At 42.4% G+C, this 22291-nt stretch overlaps 1 protein-coding gene across 11 annotated transcripts in view; it reads right to left on the bottom strand.

Annotated features, from left to right (window-relative positions):
• Nucleotides 1–22291, bottom strand: part of DLGAP1 (DLG associated protein 1) — a 2415981-nt gene that overhangs the window by 414313 nt on the left and 1979377 nt on the right. The window lies entirely within an intron of this gene.

The raw sequence follows: 22291 nt of genomic DNA, 5'->3' as shown, positions 1-22291 counted from the left end.
ACCCAAGTACAGTACCTTTGGTGAAGAGTGAAAACAAGTCGATACGCGAAGTTGGGGATCGCGGCGTCTGTGCGAAACATTGAATCCTCGCACTTCAAGCGGCGTCGGTCACGACGTGGTGCGGCGAATTCCAAGGAGTTGCGGACTTCAGTGGGGCTGCATCGGCGTCGGGCCTGTGAAGGTCCTCGCGTTCCACCGAAGATCACGGAGTCGGTTGCAGGCGGCGTCACCGGATTCAGCAGTGGCGGCGGTCCGAAGTCGCCGAAGTCGATTTCCTTGGATTTCCACCAGCTTTCCTTTCAAGGGCCCAGGGACTGGATAGGGCACTACTTGTCAGAGCAGGAGTCTCTCCAGAGACTCCAGGTGCTGGCAGAGAGAAGTCTTTGCTGTCCCTGAGACTTCATACAGGAGGCAAGCTCTAAATCAAGCCCTTGCAGATTTTTTCACAAGATGGAAGGCACACAAAGTCCAGTCTTTGCCCTCTAACTGTGGCAGAAGCAGCAACTGCAGGATAGCTCCACAAAGCACAGTCACATGCAGGGCAGCACTTCTCCACAGCTCTTCAGCTCTTCTCCAGGCAGAGGTTCCTCTTGATGTCCAGAAGTGATCTAAAGTCTGTGGTTTTGGGTGCCCTTCTTATACCCAATTTCTCCTTTGAAGTAGGCCTACTTCAAAGTAAAGTCTCTTTTGAATGTGAAATCCTGCCCTTCCCAGGCCAGGCCCCAGACACTCACCAGGGGGTCATAGATGGCATTGTGTGAGGACAGGCACAGCCCTTTCATGTGTAAGTGACCACTCCCCCCCTTCCTCCTAGCACAGATGGCTGATCAGGAAATGCAGACTACACCCCAGCTCCCTTTGTGTCACTGTCTAGTGTGAGGTGCAACCAGCCCAACTGTCAAACTGACCCAGACAGGGAATCCACAAACAGGCAGAGTCACAGAAATGGTATAAGCAAGAAAATGCTCACTTTCTAAAAGTGGCATTTTCAAACACACAATCTTAAAATCAACTTTACTAAACAATGTATTTTTAAATTGTGAGCTCAGAGACCCCAAACTCCACATGTCCATCCACTCCCAAAGGTAATCTACACTTTAATCAGATTTAAAGGTAGCCCTGTGTTAACCTATGAGAGGGACAGGCCTTGCAACAGTGAAAAACGAATTTAGCAATATTTCACTGTCAGGACATATAAAACACATTACTATGTGTCCTACCTTAACCATACACTGCACCCTGCCCTTGGGGCCACCTAGGGCCTACCTTAGGGGTGCCTTACATGTAAGAAAAGGGAAGGTTTAGACCTGGCAAGTGGGTACACTTGCCAAGTCGAATTTACAGTTAAAAGTGCACACACAGACACTGCAATGGCAGGTCTGAGACATGATTACAGAGCTACTTATGTGGGTGGCACAACCAGTGCTGCAGGCCCACTAGTAGCATTTGATTTACAGGCCCTGGCACCTCTAGTGCACTTTACTAGGGACTTATTAGTAAATCAAATATGCCAATCATGGATAAACCAAGTACATCCAATGTTATACAGAGAGCATATGCACTTTAGCACTGGTTAGCAGTGGTAAAGTGCTCAGAGTTCAAAAGCCAACAGCAACAGGTCAGAAAAAAATAGGAGACAAAAAGATTGGGGATGACCCTGCATAAGCAAAAAAAGTCCAACAGTAATAATTTAGATAGAATATAGACCGATTAATGAATTGTAGCTAAGTATTTTACAGTCTTTAGGAACTGTAACGGTTGTAAGTACTTTACAGTCAACACGAATTGTAGGTACCTATAAAAACCACAGTGGGGGATAAGAATGCTTAGAAGATTGTTCCATTAAGACTGTTAAAATACTGTTGAAAGGTGTTAAATAATTGTAATGGATCAGTGTTCGTTAATTCCTGTTCATGTCTTGATCGGAACATGAATTCATATATTTTTTTAAACAAATATGTTGCTCTTCCTTTTTACCTCAAACCTTGATGGACATTTGTATTGATGTGACAATATATTGCACCTGCTGTTAGCAATGTTGGATTGTTGACAACAAAATGGAGAAACAGGTGTAATTACAGTTGTGTGTCACAGGAAGTATTATGTTAGGTCTAGTGTTTTAAAGGACAGTGGTGGTATGAGGGAATGTCCCCCTTTAAATGGACACTCTATTTGCACAACTCTGGCCCAGTTGAAGGCTCCGGCCAAAACGTGTAGACTAGTCTATGTTTGCACCATGCACTTTGGTGGCTGAAATATAATATTATAATAAAAGATTAAATGTGAAAATAACTAGTCTGTTGTGCAATATCGGATTGTGCCGTATTCCTGATTAAGCCTGCGAGGACTGTGGTGACGGAAGGTGGGGTGGGTAAGGGTCCAAGGGTAGGCTTTTGTATATTTCTTTCGGAATGGGGCCCCCTCCCTCAACCTTATACATGCTTAGGGACCCTTAGACCCGGTGCTGAAACTGTTAATTGGGGAACGGGGGAGTCATGTGGCTCTCCTCCCCGACTCTCATTAAGGTCCCAAAGACTCCATCCCCTCGGGTCATGTATAAAATGTAGAGGCGGAGATGTGCATGCCCCTTACTTTAACCTCTTAGAGACCCCAGAGACTCCAACCCCCAGGGTAAAGGGTTACATTTTGGAGAGAGGGCTGGTGGCCATACACTGGTCCCAGGGACTCCATCCGCTGGTGCTGAATGTGAGCAGAGTCCCAGGGGCCCCATCCCCATGAGCCGTTCTTTGGGAGGAAACAGAAAATTGACCTTGAGACAACTCGAGTCCAGGTACATCATTGGCTTAGGTACCCATGGCATAGTCATCAACACAGATGAAGAGTTAGAAGTTTACTTACAATAAGAAACCTGTCGGCAGTACCTAATTTTTAATATAATTTTACCCTAATTTTCTCCACTCTTTTTCACTAAATTTTTGATGTGATTTTAGCAAGTGTTTTTGATCATATTCGCTTTTTGATCATGTGAGCTATAACTTTTTAGTCACTGGATTTTAATCGCAAGAACATATGTTGTATGCTATCTGATATGATAAGCTGTATTTTCTACCCTGTATTGATCTAAATTATTTCATAACAACATTTGTTGTACAAGATTTACAGTCATTAATTCCAAGGCTGTGTCCATGTTGCGAGCATATCATTCTTACCAGCATATTGCAGCACAACTCATCCATCAGTCTGACAGACAGAGGTTGACGCACAACGTCTTGATAATTATGCTTTGGGTGGATTATGATTCATTATATGTTTGCTCCAATGTTTGATTGAATTATGTTTTGTACAGAAAAGAACATTTTTCATACTTTGGTGTCAGTTTTTGACATGCTGGTTTTCTTCCTTTTTTCATATGCTTTACTTTCTTTTATGTTTTCTTTTTAGTTTTGAATATTTGGCTTTTTCATATGTAGGAATATGAATGCTTAGTATTAGTAATGTAGTACCTTGCTACTAACCCTTTATTGTTATTTATAGCAGCCAACTGCAATAACATCTGCTCCCTGGTACTTTATTTGGTTATATATTGTTAGTGTATAATGTTTGCAACTAGCCCTATTTCTGTATGATTATATTTGGAATTAAGTAATTAAATCTTTTCTCTTCTCTGTTTTTTATTGATTTGCACTCTGTCATCATGCCTACTATCGCTCAACGGTGGTTATGACATGCTTGAATTACAGAACTAAAAACATAGATTTGGGGGCTTATTTACAAAACCTTGTGCGACACTGGAGCAACACTTTTTTGATTCTCCTGTGGTGCACACTGCAGAGCCATATCTACAAGGCCATGTAAAGCCACCCTGTGTGGATTTTCATGGCCTTGTAGATGTGGAGTGAGGCAACACAGCACAAGTCACTGCGCAGTGCCACAGGGAGGCATGCCATGGCTGTTAAGGTGGGTGCTTCCATGTAACATCATGGCATTTGACACATTCCCAGATTTACAACATGCTGTAAACCTGGGAATGCGTCAAAAGCCTATGTCTCCCCAAGGAGAAATAACATTATGCCTCCTCATTTTGTCCTCTTTCTCTATATGTGTGCATTCTGCAGCACACAAAGTAAGAGGAAACCGCCTCTATTTATTGTTTTGTGTGGTAAGATGTCCCTTCCTGCACAAAAACAATCATATCTACAATGCAGACACACTTGCACCATGGTGCAGGAGTGCCTGCGTTGGCGCATGGCAGCCAATTGTGCACCAGCAGTGTGGAAGAGGACAGGAATTCGTTGTATCATATCATCAGGTACGGAGCATTCCTGCCCTTTTCTTTTGACGCAGGGTAGTGCAGCAAGAAGGCTTGAGGTGCTGCATTGCACCAAAAAAATTGTAAATGTGCCCATTAGTTTATCCAGACAGAGTAACACTGTCACTAATCTCCTCCCTCTAAAGCACGTGGTTGCGGTTTGAAACTACCTCACAATAAAATGTTTTTTTTAATTATTATTTTTTAACGTTGATAGTTACAGTGTGTCCTTTTCCTATTTCAGATGCTATGGTTCAAAATGAAGTAATTTTGTATCCATTACTTCAGGTGTGTTCAAAGCATGTAGCCGAGACACATAGGTTCTCATTAGGACCTTGGAGGCAAATGCCGCCTACCACCACGGCGACAGCCGCCAACATACTGTCGCCGTGGCTACCAACTGTCCATGGCAGTATGACCGTAGATGGGATACCGCCAGAAGGCTGGCGGTATTCTGTCTACGGTCATGGAGGCGGACGGTGGTAAGGTGGCGCTGCTGCCAGCAGCAGCACCACACCAGCAAAACACCACCTACCGTATCATGTTCCATGATATGGCCTGGCAGTGTTTTGCTGGCGGACGCTGCTGCTGGCAGCAGTGACGCGTCCCGTCTCCTGCCGGAGGACACCCTGCAAGCAGGTATGTTGGGTTCTCCGACAGGAGAGGGGGCTGGGGGGTGCTGTGTGTGTGAGTGGGGGTGTGTCTTACTGTGTGTGAAAGCGTGCATGCAAGTCTAATGCGTGTGTGCATGAGTGGGTGTGAGTGTACGTGCATGTTGTGTTGTGAGATTGCATGTGTGTCTGGATATATGTTTGTGAGTGTTGCGGTGGTTGTGTATGAATGTATGAATGCGTGGGTGAATGTGTATATGCGTGTGTGTATGGGTGTGTATGTACGTGTGTTAATGTGCGGGGGGTCGGGAGAGGGAGGGGGAGGATTCTGGGGAGGGGCCGGGTGAGACCCCTATCAGTGTCAGGGAAGGAATTTCCTGGCACTGATAGTGCCTACCGCCATGGTTTCAGTGGCGGTACCATAACCACTGAAACCATGGCGGTGGGCGGGGTCATAATGCCATGGGCGGCCTAGTGACGGCTGCCGGGCTGGAGTCTGACCAAACTGCCAATGTCATAATAGTGGAGGTAGGTACTGCCAGCCTGTTGGCGGTAATACCTCCACTATACCACCGACCGCCGGGGTCGTAATGACCCCCATAATCTTTTCTGTTTGTCTTTAATAAACTGAACTTCATGTGCTATGTCCCGTTTGGACTGCCAACAATGTCATCATTGTGGAAATCAATTTGTGTTGCTGCCTGTTAGCACTTATGCACCTTACATGGAGGGTGAAGCAATGCACAATTTCAGACATCTTCTGTGTGTGTGTCTCTCTCTCTCTCTCTCTCAATATATATATATATATATATATATATATATATATATATATATATATATATATATATATATATATATTTAGGCAAGCTTATTCAGACGTCTTTCTATTTTTCATAATTATATACCAAAATGTTACTATTTTAAAAATAGGGAGGTGTTAAGCAACTGAGTATAAGGGTAGGCTGAGTAAACAGATGTGTAAAGGGGATGCTGTACTTATGCAAATCCTTCTCTCTTTCACTATTTGTAGACCCTTTTAAATATATTATGCCTCAAAATACTAAAAAACCATGCCTCCCGTACATTTTAACCCTATGGTTTCATACCTGCATTAACAACTAAATGGTCATTTACTTCAGCTTTCTCTTTAGTTAAGGCTTTAAATTCAACAGCTCTTTTTCCAACTTAACAGCGCTCTGTAGTGCTTGCACTCTAGTTGTTCATTCTAACTATGCAGTGATGCTGTAATTGATTGCTAGGAAGCGAACGGACAGACTACTGCTAGTGTTTCAAGTACATGTTTCTGCCCATAATAACTGAAATGGATGAGGAAGACATTTGAGAACTCAAAGAAAATGTGTCCTCATTTTAGATCTGTAGAGCACTATCCATAATCACTCTGACAATAGGAACCCCCTCATTTTGTTCTTTTCTAAAGGAAATGGGTTGCAAAGTTGCAGGTCTTCCAATGTAGAGCACTGGAACGGCTATTGAAAATATCAAAGATGAGGTCCAGCAATGGAGAAGAAATGAGAATGTATCAGAAGAGAAAGACAAAATGGGGTTCATTACAACAGTGGTTCCCAACCTTTTGACTTCTGTGGACCCCAAAATTATCATTACAGGAACCCGGTGACCCTCACTGAATTATTAGTGCACTCTGAGGACCCCCTACACTGAGTAATTACTGAAAGCTGGGGACCTAATCTGTTAATATTATTTAATTTTTCAAGCAGTCGCGGACCACCTGAGGAGACTATGTGGACACTCAGGGGTCCCCGGACTACAGGTTGCGAACCACTGCATTACAACATTCAATGGCCAGTCTCAGAAAGCAATAGGCAAAGTGAGAAAATATTAGTAAAATCCTGAAGTGTGATAACACTGCATGGGAAGCAATATTGTATCTAATTATGTTTACTTAATTCTATATTAACATGTTTTAATACCATAAAATAATGTTATTACTTATATTTAAATGTAGGTTTCATAAAAAACGATATCAATTCATTTTATTTAATATAACTTATTATATATGGAATGTGGGTAAAAATAATATTTACCAAACTAAAAGCACTCAGGATGTAAGACTACAAAGTAAAGGCACTCCCAATACCCAATATATTGACTGAGATGTAATGACTCTAGAGCAGAGGTCTTCAAACTGGGGGGCGGGCCCCCCTAGGGGGGCCTCAAGTGATCACAGGGGGGGCGCCAGACTTTGCCAAAAAGAAGCATTACACACATAACAGGCCTTTGTTTTAAGCAGAAGCATGTTATTGCATCTTTAACAAGATAACAGTACTTAACTGCAATGTTTAAATAGGTCTAGACATATTTAAACATTGCCATCTTTATACAATAATTGTGCAAAATTCTGAGGAGGGGGCCCAATGGTTTTTATTTTTCAGCTGGGGGGGTGCGGCGTTAAAACGTTTGGAGACCTCTGCTCTAGAGGTAATGACCTACATTCTTGGGTTCCATCTTGCAAGTGCATTCTGCACTTTATACTTTGGCAATTGATATGATGAGTACACTTGACTTTAGCTCTCTGACCCCAGCCGACCTCCCCTACCCCTCAATGTGCCAGCAAAGACAATAATGCAATGTGTGTGTCTGACTGCCCCTTCCCTCCAGGCTCAAAGGATGATGGAAGGCTGCCCCCGCAGAGTAAAAGTTAGTGCTCTTACATAACATCTGGCAATCTCATTCCAGGCCCAAGAGCGGAGGTGCAGAGGAGCCCTTCAGCTCCTGTTAGGTTCAGGAAATGCAGAAGCAAATAGAGCGCTCATAATAACTACCTCGCTTCCAGCCCTCGAGGAACAAGTTTGAGTTTCGGCTTTAGGATCCTTGGAGAACATTTAGACATAATACTTTAAGGCTGCAATGTCTCTGTGTTTTAAAGCCGTCCGTAGTAATATCTGGCCACTGCCTTATACATAAACTAATAATACCTCATACACATCAATCACACAAGAAGTTCCATGCAGGGATAATTCATATTTTTAGCAGATACCATGTCCAGCTAAAGACTACTGTAGCTCAATTGTGCCCTCTTTAATCAAATAATTTCTCACGATTAATTTTTGATTACATCGCCCCTCTACTCTCTGCTCTCGATTAAGATGTGCAAGTTCCTCAGAGCAATTAGCTATTTCATTTTTAATATAATACTTCGTTTTGCAGTGAATTTTGACAGAGAGTTTTAAAGAAGAGTGGCAGAGTTTGGTTTTTATCAGTGGTTCCCAACCTTTTGACTTCTGTGGACCCCCACTTTATCATTACTGGAACTCGGGGACCCCCAATGAATCATTGTTGGAAACCGGGGACCCTCCACTGAGTTATTGCAGAAAGCTGGGGACATAATCTGTTAATATTATTCAATTTTCTAAGCAATCACGGACCCCCTGAGGAGGCTTCGTGGATCCCCAGTGGTCCCCAGACCACAGGCTGGGAACCACTGCTTTATACAGTTGTGCTAAATAACTACGGGTTACAATATGAAGCTATACAGACCTGTCCCTGTTTGAAATTCCATCCCCATTGCGGCATAATGAGCTTACTCTACTTTCCTATTACATTTCGGATCTCTGACCTTAGGCTTTTATATGCTCTGCTAACATGGTGTGCTTTTGTTCTGACACGATTTGGCACCCCTGCTACTCAGAGACTGTGAAATAAAGAAAATACTAACTAGCCCACTGTAAGGTTGCACTAAAGCCAGAGGCAACCCTACTTTGTTGTTGGAGGGTCTGTTAGGTAATTTTGCTGCAAGATATTTTCCCCACAATTCAAAGTAAACGTCATGCATGTTGAAAAGGTTCACTGACCCCTGACAGCTCTTCTGCAGGATCCCTGTCTCCCAAGTTTAAATATACTTTCCTTCTTAATTTGGATTTTGGAAATTGTTGTTGCAATTGTTACAAAAATCATATCTTTTTATAAATGATTTTGCCAGTAGATATTAAATCGACAATCACATTTGAATTCTCTATGTTCATACAGGTAATTATTAAAGATTGAATACTTGAACAGAGGGCTCCCACTTATTCCTATCGCTTAATGACCTTCCATAAGGAGATGAAGGATGCATTGACCATGGCCTGCTGCCTGGAACTTTCGCCACAGAATATTACCACCATTATCTAGTGTTTTCAAGACGTCTGCACCAGATCCTCTTTCTTCACAGCCATGCCGGGCAACTGGAATACTGCCAGCAGCTGATGCTGAAACACCTGTGAGGTCATTTCGACAGAGGTTTAGTAGAGTTGGGTGCACTGGGCTTGGGTGACTACAAAGTTAGCTTTCTTTGCTAATTCTACCGACACTTCAGAAATGTGTATGGAAGAAGAAACATAAGGCTTTTGTGTTTACTGTGCCACAGTAATCCTTGCCTGCAATCCACAGGACACTATAGGATGTCATCCTAACTGTACATTAATCTTTGTCCTTGTCTTCCCTATTTTAAGGATTGGGAGAACTGGTTACCTGGCATGAACTACAGGGCTAATTCCAGATGTCTTTTCGGAAATAGCTGTCTGCCTTCTGTAGACCCTGAAGTCTATGAGATTAAATAGGATCTAGTACCAAATGATGCTGCTGACTAGTTCACAGGAACCAGTTATTTGGTGTGCTGCTTGGAAGGCTGTCTACACCCTACAACTGATTTGTAGAGGACCATGATCTATAAGGCCAGTTCAAAATGCATTAATTGTAAAATTCAAGAAAACTATTTTGTCCTAGAAAAGTCTTTTCCTTGACTTGTGTCTACATTGCAAGAGAACACGTTCAAATTTGCGGGTTTTAGATGAAGCTGGGGAATCCGTCCAGCCAAGGCTCAACTTCAGCACATAGCCACACAGTCCTGTCATTTCTTTAAAGCATTTATTTCATAAAACCTGTTCAATTGGGTCTGCTGCCAGACCATATCATAGAGTACTTGCCAGATACAGCATGAATATTCATTCTGCAAACCTCATAAGGCTACAAAGAAGTGACTACCTCTGATGTAGAAAACTTCACTGGGATCAATGGCAAGAAGTGCTTGTTGATTGACATAACTTGGTTACCGATTTATGTTGTATCAAACGTGCCATGGCACAGTCTCCATCTTGCTCAAACACATGTTTCTAAGTGAAAATAGAAAGCTGAGCCAACCACCAGCTGCATCAATCCTATAAAATGAGGGGCCCACAATAAGGCAAGGTTCTTTCTTCATATGTTGCATTACTGTAATGTTCCTACTGAGCAATCAGCTAATGATCACCAGTCACATATTGTGAGCTACAGATTTTGACAGAAGGATATATTCTCAGTATTTTCGAAGTAACGGTGACTGGTGGAGAGTTAGCAGTCAGTTAATGATCAGTAGTACTGAATATTTTGTCATACCAAACCAGCATTAGACAATGCTTAATTTGTTAATAAGAACGGGCAACGTTCTCCTCTGAAACGCGCGGCTGCTGCAATTAAATGTGTAAGCATGGAATACTGAGGCAGCATAATCCTGAAGTCATCTCAGGCCTCTTCAATCCATTTCCAGGCACTACCTGCCCCTTCAGCTCACTCTTGCAGCTTTCTCCCTTTGTGACACTTTTTTGTTTTTCTCTTCCTCCGTCTTTCCCATATGTGTCTTTTGCTTGCAGTAAATGCTTGCAGCAGAAAAACAAGTGCCAGCCCTCAAAAATAAGTGCTGGTGCCCGCACCGTAAACCACCGGGTCAAATTAAGCACTGGCATTAGATCAAGACAGTGGTTTAAATGGAAAAATAAGTGCAGGTACTCACCAGGAGGAGTGGTGAACAGGGAGTGGAGTCTGGGGTGGGGATAAGGACATGGCTAAAGGGCAAGACAAGGGATAGGACTAAGTGTTTGGCCTTTCCAAGCCTTACATGCAAGGAATCTACATGCATTGTAAGAAAATCATATGTATCTGTCTATGAGTTGTTCCACGAATTAACCATTTATGTAGCACTTAGTATTAAGTGTTTATTTCTACCCAAAGTAACCATTTTTAGAAACATTAGAATAACAGGAGATTGAAGAAAAAGAGTAAGGTTCTAGATATAGGTCTTGTAGTTTGCCTGCAGCTCCATGAGGCAAGGTCATAACTCACTGAGGCAGCAGCCCTTGATCTTTGGACTTCTGTAGACCTCCACTAAATCAGTACAGGAAGCCAGGACCCCATCAAAACATTTCTACTATTTGAACCTTAAAAAAATACAAACAATATAGAAACAACTAGACATCTATCAAATACAGTAATTATTTTGATTCATAAACAAAAATATGTGAACATTTGAACTTGAATGAGAAGGTTGAAGCTTCAAAAATTGTGTTTCCTTTCTTAAAGACACAGCACTATATTAAACTCAAGCATATCACTTTATCTTTTTTGCTCCTAATGCATGCTCTCTTTTTGTCTGTGGTCTTGGTTGCAATCAGCCAAGGCAGAGCTGACGTTAGCGCTGCCCTGCTGATTACAACCTTGTTCTCCTCCAGACTTTTCTTCGAGGCTTCACCACCATGAAAAGGTTGACAGAGAACAAGTGCAGGGGACCATAGTGGGGCCCTTGCACTGCCATAACCATGGCATGGGCAGTGCACGGGCCCCCTGCCCAGCACTTTCTGCAGACAGTATGCATTTCGAGAGTGCTCAATCAATCAGGTTTTTGTAAAGTGTGCTACTCGCCCGTGAGGATCACAAGGCAGGGGGGGAGCGGCGGAGTGGAGCCTCATCGGAAGAGCCACGTCTTGAGGTTCTTCCTAAAGATGGTGAGCGGGGTGTGGTAGGAGACGCGTGGTTCAGGTAGGCCGGTACGATGTTGTGTCCGAAGAGTGCTGGTCGGCCCCCCTGTGCAACGACACTGGACTTGGCTCCATGTGGAGCCGAGTCCAATGCCACTTCATGTTTCCCACTGGGCTGACCGGCAGAAACCTCAGTTTCCACCGGTCAGCCCAGTGGAAAACTCGTAATGGGGCAGATGAGGAGACCGCCAGCACCGTGGAGGTCTCATCACCGCAAGTCTGGTGGTCAGGTGTACCAACCATCAGACTCGTAATGAGGCCCTTACTTTTTAGCTTTACATTTCTTATTTCTTGACACTACAGAGCATATTAAATTTTTCAGGTTTGTTTTTATGTATGTGTATTTATCTGTTAGTACTTAATTTTATAAGCAGTTGCAGACAAACTGAGTAGGCTTCACAGATCCCCAGGGGTCCACTGACCACAGGTTAAGAACGATCTCACTAAGCTATATGACAAGGATTTTTAATAAGTGACCTACAGTAACACAAGGATTTCTGCAACAAAAGCTGTAACTAATTGAACTAGCTATATAAATCAGATCAGAAGGCACACAGATCTTTCCAGCAAGTACATTCAGTACCAGAGTTATTAAAGCACCATTGTACCCTGAAACTTGCTCGGGACACAAAGATCTCTGCAGCAGGTGATATTTTAAAATGGAGCCTCTTGTGACCAATAAAGTAATCCAGAAGAAAGTTATTATCACGTTTGTCTTGTCAAATTTGATGGGGCAGAGTTTAAAAATAATAGTATAAGTTTAGACTTTGCTCTTCGTGACTCAACCCTCTGTCTGCTGCCAACCCGTGGCCCTTGCCTTTCCTTTCATGAGGTTTGCCTCAAGAGTGCCCATTTATAAATACATTTGAATCCACTAGGGTAAACCGGCTGCATCATTTTTTCACAAAGCGAGTGGTACTTTCTCATGGAAAGTAAAATCACAAAAATACAACAGTTCCCCAGCAATCAGTTTAATGTCCTGACTGCACCCAGTGTCTGAGCTTTCTGGATTGTCAAATGATGATGAAAACATCGGATTTCTAACCTACGCTGTCAACCTAGCAAGTTGTATTTACGTCTGCTGAATTAAGGCTGCAATGTAGCTGGTCTGGAAATTAAGGGGTGGTCTGTTTGCACATGGATACTAACCTCTCAAAAAAGGCTAAAACTGTCACCCTCACACATATACACCAACTTTATACTCTCCGCATTCATTCAGTTTCACACATGCACACTTATACCACTTTTCACTCACGCAATCAGAACTAATCTTGAAAACTCGTGCACTTTTTTCTTTTACCTTCAGTCTCTTACACATTCTTTTACATACACATTACTGGATAGTGGCAGCTCTCAACAATTTTAACAGGTGCATCACCAAGGCTGGGTTTGCATTTTGCATGGCATGAGTGCGCCCATGTGAAACGTTTTCAATGAGGGTTGTCTCATTGGAGCAGAGTTATTTATTAGGTGATTTTTCTTCTCTAAATTCTTTAATAAGTTTACAGTTCTCAGAAACCTTTATCAATAAATTGCACTCTAAGGAAACAGTCCTGCGCTTTTTTGAAACCATCAATGCACTGCATTACGTAAAGATTCCTATGTGAAATTTCCACTTCATATTCATGAATAATATTTTCACTTCTGGTATCAGCAGGCCCTCTTGTCAATATTATTATAGTTGAAAAAGTGACTGTTCAACGTTTGCACTGATCAACAACTTAAGAAGCACTGAATGTTTGCTAGTCTGTGTGTATGTGCATATATATGTGTCTGTGTGTGGAAGACAGGGAATACAACATTTGTGGGAGAGAGGAGGTGATAGAGAGTGAAAGAGACTAAGGTGTATGATACAGTTAAGTAAGGGGAGGGTTGTGAGAAAGGAGGGCGTGAGGGTGGCGGATGCATGAGGGGAGAGTTTCAGCGGCAGAGGATTGTGCACATGCGTGTTAGAGAAGGGTGGTAGGTAAGCGGAGGAGGAAGGAAAGGGATGTTTGGGAGAGAAGGCTGTGAGACACAGGTGCAGCAGGATGTCTGACTAGAAGTTATGAGAGAAAACGACGTGAGAATGGAAAGAGTAAGCTACTTAAGAGATAAATGAGAGAAGAGTAATTGGGGCGAGAGAGGCAGACAGAAGGATGTTAGATGATGGAGCAACATCAGGAGTTTGAAAAGAGAGCAGGTGAAAGGGTGTAATGTATGATGGGGTGAGTATGAGAAGAACGGGAAGGAGAGTAAGTGATAGAGAAGGCTTCAAGAGAGAATGAGGATACATTAAACTGAATGTGGTGAACATGCGAGACAGAGGATGGAGAGACAAGAAGAGGTACAAAAGGGGGAGAAAATAAGGGGCTGTGGAAATGAGCATTTTTTGTTTGCCCGGCGAAACATTTTTCTTGAAATGGCCCTTCTTAGCTCAGGTCTTTTAATCTGGTCCTTTTCTCACACAGACTAAAGAGGATCTCTGTCCAGGAAAAACAGATGATCCAACCTGTCAGATCTAACGTCTCTTGGTGAATTTACATGCCTTTCAATAGAAAAATAGTACCAACTGGTGCATGTCATGTTTGAGGCGCATTGACTTAAAAGTGCTGCAGCTGTGGTTTGAGAATTGTTGACTAATATTATCATACGCCATGGGTGGGGCACATTTACAGAGCTGTCTGAGAAACCTGGTAATGGCACTCTAGACACGGAAGAAGTTAAATTAATATTTATTTTATTCTGGTCTACACCATGCACGGTTATCCCAACTCTGAGGGGTTGAGACATCCTAAGAACTCTGAAAATAAACCTCAGTCCTGACCTGAAATATACCTTTGCCAGTACTGGTAAATCCACAAAGCTATTACAAAACACATCTAATCTGACCATCTCAGTACTGTGGTCTCTAAACTTTCAAGAAATGGAACATCTGCAGAAGCCTTCAACATTTTGCATGCTAAAGTTTTTTCAATTCTACACTTTGGAGGACAGGAAACTGCAAGTTATATAATGCCAAGCTAACATCCAGAACAGGCTGAAAGTGTCACACATTTGATGAAACCTACTATCACATTTGGTTATGGTTGTCCATGTCACACAAGAAGTTGACACTTTTAAATGCACTCTAGTAGCAAGTAAAACACTTAGAAATCACATTTTTTGTATTTTATATTTTTTGTTTGTTTGAAGTTAATCAGGAAAGTGGTGGCGAGGCCAGGAGCTTACTTTCAGGCAAGCACGTTTTAATTACATTGCAGATGGGCTACGATTTTCAGTCATTTAAAACAACTGGCATGCTAGAAAGATGTGCTGCCCAGAACAATGCACCTCACAGCCCCCGCCCACTAAGTTTTACGAATTTGCATGTATGGAGAAACACAACAGCCACCTCTCTAACCCCAGTGTGTAAGGCCCTAAGATGAAAGAAACCCCCTGCAGCTGTACCCCTTTCTAAATTCCCCAGCAGCACAAGCAGATAGATGTGTCCTGGAGAGAAGAGCAGCTATTCTGGTGCTCTTGTGCCAGCCCCGGCTTCCACTGAGATTGAATGTCATGCTACAATTGGTGCAGAAGATGTGGAATTTGCTGCTGGAGATAGAAGTTGATGGGCATAGCAGCACCTGTGTTGATGCCAAGCCCCTACAAGTATCAGTATTATCCTTGTCTGAGGAGAAGTTCCAGTGCTCAAGGGGAGAACATTAAAAAGTGCTTGTACCCAGCACCGGTGATTACCACCCAGTTTAAAGCAATGGATCAAGAGTGAGAACAAATTTCAATGTCCTGGTTTAAATCCACTAAGTAGACTCTGGAGACAAGAAAGAATGGTGATTGTCTCTATAAGCTATTTAAGATGTATTTCCCTACTTACATCAACGAAATTGTTGTTTTGGTATAGATATATGAAAGCAAATGTATCTCTTAGTTTTCAGGAAAGGTCTCTCTGCAGCCCTTTTCAGCCGCGTTCTAATTAGATGGCACTGACAGTGAAAAAAGACACCATTTGAAAAGCCAACTGCAGTTCCTACACCAGAGCTAATGATGTAAAAATCAGCACCTTTCAGGGGAGCTAATAAAACATATTGTTTAAAATGGATGAAAAGGCTTAATTTATGAAAACATTCTTAACACATTTTTCTAAAGAATAACTCAATAAATATTCTAATACTTCATAGTCCACCATAGCAGCAAAGACAATTATTTCCACTATGAGTGAATAGGTTCATCAGAAAACTGTCCCAAACAGTAACACTAAATGCACCACAGGATAACCAGTATCGAATGGAGTGCTCTACGCCACAACCAGAAAAAGTACAGTGAAAGTGTATGCCAGGAGGCTCAGACCACTTTTAAATATTGTGCATCTCTGAAGATATAGGGTCTGATTTAGATATCGATGGATGGGTTACTCTGTCACAATGGTGATAGATATCCTGTCCGCTGAAATATAAAGCCCATTGTTCCCTATTAGGTTTATATTTCAGCGGATGGGATGTCCATCGCCGTTGTGACGAAATAACCCATCCGTTGATGTGTAAATCAGGCCCATAGTTCCCAAATATTGTCACTACCTCATATCATAACATTTTTACATGCTAAAAAATAAAATAACATCCAACTTGCTGATGGCACATGCCAGGCCATTCCCCCCATTCTCATTTACCTTGATTCTGATCTCATTCATGTCTGGTTGAGATGTTCATCTGGTTGAAAAATACTGCCCTAAAGTCCTTTGACAATTTCTATCAAATAAACTACATATGCTAATATGAATAATGCTATCAATAATGATTAAGAAGAGTCTTCAACATAAGGAACTCAGATGCATCATGAAAACTCTTTTTCAATAAAATGATCCTACATTTTGTTGTAATGTTTGGATGTTGATTTGGTCTGCAAAAGCACTTGTCCAAGCATAGTGACAAGCCGTTGAAATGTAAGGAAACAATTCGATACACAGTTTTGGTTGCCTTGAGCTGAACACTGACAGACATAGGCGCAGCACCCCCAGAAATAACCATACTACAGTTCAGAATGTGAATGAGCAATAATGATGCTTTTACATTTTGTTTGTATGCTGTCACATTTGCTGTCTTTCAAAGACAAAGGGCAGATATTAGGCTGTATATTCTGACAAATTGCTGCATATTCTGAAACTGGAGTGTACGTTTAGGTCTCTGACCGCCAAGTAAGAGGATTTTGTAAAAGTGATCTAAGTGACCATCCTAACTGGGTTACAGGAAATGATAGGAAAGGCTGTAGCATGTCAGTTTTTTAATAACACACAAAAACATTTAAACACTGGGAAATGAATTATACAGATATTTCAAATGATATCAACAATTAGGAAAGCACAAATGAACCATTTGTTTGTAATTCTGAAGTGAGATGGAAACAAAACGTTTATTAGGATCCAAAGAAATTAGACGCTTTACTCGGTGGTGCTCGAATAAAAAATATTCAGCGAAACTCAATATCCACACATATTCGTTTTTGTGCTATATATGTTTACCAGTAAATGCCAATGCAAATTTAGTGGCCATTTCAATGGAAAATATGCTGTCTGTTAATGACGGTGTGCTACCTCACCAGTCTTACAAAATGCACCACAAGCTACATACCACGCCCTTACCATTTTCCTCTTGTTTTGTTGTATGATGCTTGGATCTTTCACAATCCCTATGACGTCAGAGATGTAACGTTAAAAGTACCATCCCCACTCTAAAAAATGTTCCTCCACCACTACTGACAGATATGTCAAACAACAGTTCAAAAAAGTTGGAAAATAGTTTTTGCTACTCATTTGTTGCCAAAAATGTATTTTCAAATATTTAAATATTTCTTCACTTTGGGAATCAAATGATGAGCTTTCAATAAAAGAAATACTTAGGAGACAATTCACTTTTCCTTTCTAAAAAAAAAAAAAAGATGGCAATCTACTCATCACATATACATATACAACTTTTCATCTTTGAACACTTGCAGCCAGTCATATCTCTAGGTGACCGCAACACAAGTCAAACAATCAAACTCTATGATAGCAGAAGAACACTGCTCCGCAACCACAATGAAATCTTGGGTCATATTATACAAACTGCCCCAGGGTTATTAAGGGCGTGTACTGCTGCCTTTTGTGCCTTCTGGCTCTTTGGTATTACACAAGGGACTGCAGAGACCTGCCAGTTCTGAATGTGTTCCAGAGTGCTCTTAAAGGGGTGAGGCCCCAATGTAAATGAAGGAAGCAACTGTGCCCACCCCATACAAAAGATGTGGGCATAGAGACAAAGATGCCATGAATGGACTCATTGTCTGGCTGTCCACATAGATGGGAATAGTCAGTGCGTCCTCTCATGGCGCTTCTTGATAAAATGTAGAGGAGGTCCAGGGGATGCTCCTAGTAATTTCCTTGGAGGTCGGTGCAGTCACTCACCGCACCCAGCAGCGGTGGATCTCTGTTCCCCTTTGAATGGCCGCTCGGTTGCTGTCCGCACAGTGAATGGAGCACCAGCAGTTTCAAACAGGTAGTCCATTTTTCAATAATGTACTTTTACCAGTGCAGATGCAGGCTTGCCCCTGCACTGAGAACAGAGCATTTGCTATGATACGCCATCCTGTCCCGCTCTGCATCCAACACATAGATTTAAGTGTGAAATGTGGGACAGATTTAGACAATGCATGGTATCCATAATTGGGACCAATGGTCTCTTGAACAGTGATACCACTGCCAGGAGGCCCACTAACCAACCCCAGCGAGGAGCTGATAATAAAGTGGGAACATCACAAGCAGAACAAGGAAGCAGGAGCCCTGGCTCCATGTGACTCCCTTACCGTGACTCACCAAAGGTCTAGCACTGCCTTGGTCATGGTATAGCAACAAGATAGGGTTGCTAGAGAGAGATCCACAGAACATCAGTGTAGGAAATCTGCCTTATCTGCATGGTCACCCAACATTTGTCGCCTTTTTCTAGACCCTACAATTTTGCTGGCGTTAGAACTCTGTGCACTTTAACCCTGCTAACGAGTGAGAAAGTGTCTGTGCTCCCCTTTTAAACCTGGTCAAATTGGCATATTTCTAATTGGTATATTTAACTTACCTAAATCTCTCTTATAAATGGTACAAAAAATACTTGGGCTGGTAAGTTAACTATCACTAATGGACTGCAGCACTTATTGTGCCATCCAATACAGTTGCATGGTAGAACAGAGATTCGGGCCTACCACTGCAGCCTGACTCTAGCAGTTTAAATACTGCAATTTGATCTGACAAAATAAACCCTTTGACAGGTCAAAATCGCCCTTTTAAATATTAATAAGTCATGCCTTATGTAGGCCTTGTTGCCCACAGGGCAGGGTGTGTGGTATTTGAAAGTAAGACATGTAAATATGTAATGTTAACATGTCCTTCCTGTGACTTGCTCCCAAAGGCTATTTCACACTTCGGCAGCCTTAGCAGTCCTTTGTAGAAAACCAAAGTACTGATTAAAAATCCTACTACTGATCCAGGGAATGGGACTAGCTAATAATTAAACAACTATACGTAATGGTTATTACGCTTCCAATTTGACAGTGACATTGGATTTGTAATAAATATTAAGGAAAAGTAACTTAGAATGTTACTGTTTCCCTCCTCTGAAGTTCTTGGAGGCTAATTTGCATTTGCTCTCAAACTTCTCCCAGCCGTTGACTAGTATTTGAATAGGTGTGAAAAAAGATGTGAAATGCCTCCCAGAGGCAAATAATGGGCTGACCCGAATAGGCATAGATGACTCCTCCGAACCTCTCAGAATATACAGGGTGAGGCTGTGGACGTTCATTTTGATATCATAGTGTTAAATCCTGCTTGACTGTCAAAGAGTTGTGACAGGGCACTTGGGTTACATATAAAGCTTTGTGGCACAATTGAGAGGCAGAGAAAAAGATGGTAAGATCATTTTTGTGCATCCACTGTCTGGTTGCAGAAGGACCCTGCTTTGTTCCACCAGACTTCTGTCTCTGGGTTTCACATATAACATTGGGGGCGCACTTATAAGGACAAGAACAGGTTGGCAGGGAAATTCTTGTGTGCCTGCTATCTAGTAGCTGATGAACCCTGCTTTGTTACACCCGAATCCTGTCTCTGGGTTTATTGTGGGTACAGCAGTTTCCCCAAACTGGATTTTAATGTTATGTGTGGGGGGACACTCTGATTACCATAGTACACTCCCCACACACACTCCAGGCCTCAGAGCCCAATTTTAGTGTTGCTGAAGTCTTTCAACATCTCATAAATGCCCAAAGTGGGTAGTTCTGGCCCCGGGAACTTTTACCCAATTGGTTAGGGTGTGCTGAGGAGTTAATCCCACCCACTAGCTAATGCCAGGCATAAATGTGGCACCTCTAGACACCCACTTCAAAACACTGCTGGACCTCAGGAAGAAAAAAAAGAGGACAGGACCAGCTGTCTGTGACTGAGAGGAGTCTTGAAGAGCTGGACCTGCTCCCTCCTGTAACAATGACAAAGTTGACCAAATGACATGGCCTCTTTTTTTCTTTGTGTTACCAATCCAAGTTAGATTAGTAACTAAAAAGGAAAAATACATGCAAAAGTATTTTTTAAACTGGTAGATAGAAGCAAGATGGAGGCAGAAGCAAAACAGAAGTCAGAGGGAGGAAGCAACATTGTGGAAGAAGCAACATGGAGGCACGAATGGGTGAAGCAACACGGAGGGCACAGTGGGGGAAGCAACATGAAAAGTGTGGGTGGGGGATAGCAGGCAACAAAGAAAGAGAGCAAAGTGGAGTGCTTAGGACAGGAAATTCACACAAGACGGAAGTCCTCATCTTCGGCTCCACCCCCTCTGCATGGAATGACTCCTGGTGGCCTTCCACTCTCGGAGCCGCTCCGACTCCCACCGACCACGCATGCAACTTAGGATTGATCTTGGATTCCTCATTATCCATGACCCAGCAAGTCAACGCCATCTCCTGCTCCTGCTTCAACACCCTCTGCATGCTCCGAAAGATCTACAAATGGATACCCACTGAAACCAGAAGAACAGTCACCCAAGCCCTCGTAATCAGCAAACTGGACTACGGCAATGCCCTCTATGCAGGAACCACAGATAAACTCCAGAAGAGGCTGCAACACATCCAGAACGCCTCTGCATGCCTCATCCTGGCCATCCCCCCAAACTGCCACATCACAGGCCATCTGAGAGACCTGCACTAGGTCCCAGTCAACAAGAGAATCACATTCAAAATCCTCACCCACGCTCACAAAGCACTGCACAACACCAGACCAGAATACATCAACAGATGGCTCACCTTCTGCACCCCAACCCGGCATCTCCGCTCATCCGACCTCACCCTTGCAACCGTCCCACGCGTCCATAGAACTACAACCAGCGGCAGATCATTCTCGCACCTCGCGCCAAGACGTGGAACACTCTTCCCACCCACCTGCGTCAGACCAAAGACCTCCTTACCTTCAGGAAACTTCTCAAGACCTGGCTGTTCGAGCAGTAGCAGCACCTCCCCTCCACCCCCCACCTCAGTGCCTTGAGACCCTCACGGGTGCGTAGTGCGCTTTACAAATTCCTGATTGATTGATTGATTGATGCGCACAAGACGTGGAATGGACAGTGGAGAAGCACATGGGCAAGAAAGTAAGGAGAGAAGTATATGAGGGGACAGGGCGAAACACATGGATGATGAAGAGCAACACAGAGTGCAGGGGGACAGAAATGGCCATACCATGCGTTTTAGACTTTTTCAAAATATTCAAAATGTACAAATATCATGACAAAATTATTTTTGATAATTAGTGCTTAAAATGATCAATAGAATTGTAGCAAATGTACTAATGATGATGTACCTGACATGAATTATATAGGTCACTTTGAAGTATAAATAATACTATGAATGGTTATGCTACATATTTCTGTAACGCCGTTTTTTCAAAAGGATGCAGGGTTTTGGTGTTCTCTTCAACCGTCTCCTGCTCTTTTCCCCCTTCCAATCAGTATCCTACTGAAAAGCCATTTGTACCTGTGTTTCCAAAGAGCATGAAGTGAATTACATAATGTATTAGTTAAATATAACATTATTCAGAAGGGTGTATTGTCAATGAAGCTTCCATCATGCACCCAAAGTATTTTCAATGAGTCCACTGGACATTCCACTGAAGATGTGTTGGTCCTAATTCGGTGAGCCAATATTTAAGAAATGTTTCTTTTGTGTTGTACATCTCCTGAGTGTAGTTGCTGAGGAAGTAAGTGGAAAATGACACTTACCTTAAGAAATGAGTTAGTGCTAAATAGTTTTGTAGGGTTTATTATTATGTTGTTGTGTCTGATTTGCCAGTGCAACCCTAACCATGATCATACCATGCTGAATTTGCAGAATCTATTAATAGCTTGTGGTATTTGTTTATAAAACCTCTTGGATTCTGTTATTCAATGGATTCTTTGCCATTTTTTTCTTGGACAGCTTGTTATGCTGTTGGTGCACTTTAAACAGTTTGACACTTAGACCTTTGCTTAAATTAAGCCAAACTAGGAATTTTATAGTTTTATGATTCTGTATTTTATCTGTACTTCTGTAACAGAGCATTCATGGCATTCCATGCATTCTTTTTCACTGTT

This window comes from Pleurodeles waltl, chromosome 2_2 (genome assembly GCF_031143425.1).
Source record: "Pleurodeles waltl isolate 20211129_DDA chromosome 2_2, aPleWal1.hap1.20221129, whole genome shotgun sequence".
NCBI lineage: Eukaryota > Metazoa > Chordata > Amphibia > Caudata > Salamandridae > Pleurodeles > Pleurodeles waltl.
The sequence above is the reverse complement of the archived record's forward strand: the minus strand, read 5'-3'. Positions and strand labels throughout refer to the sequence as shown.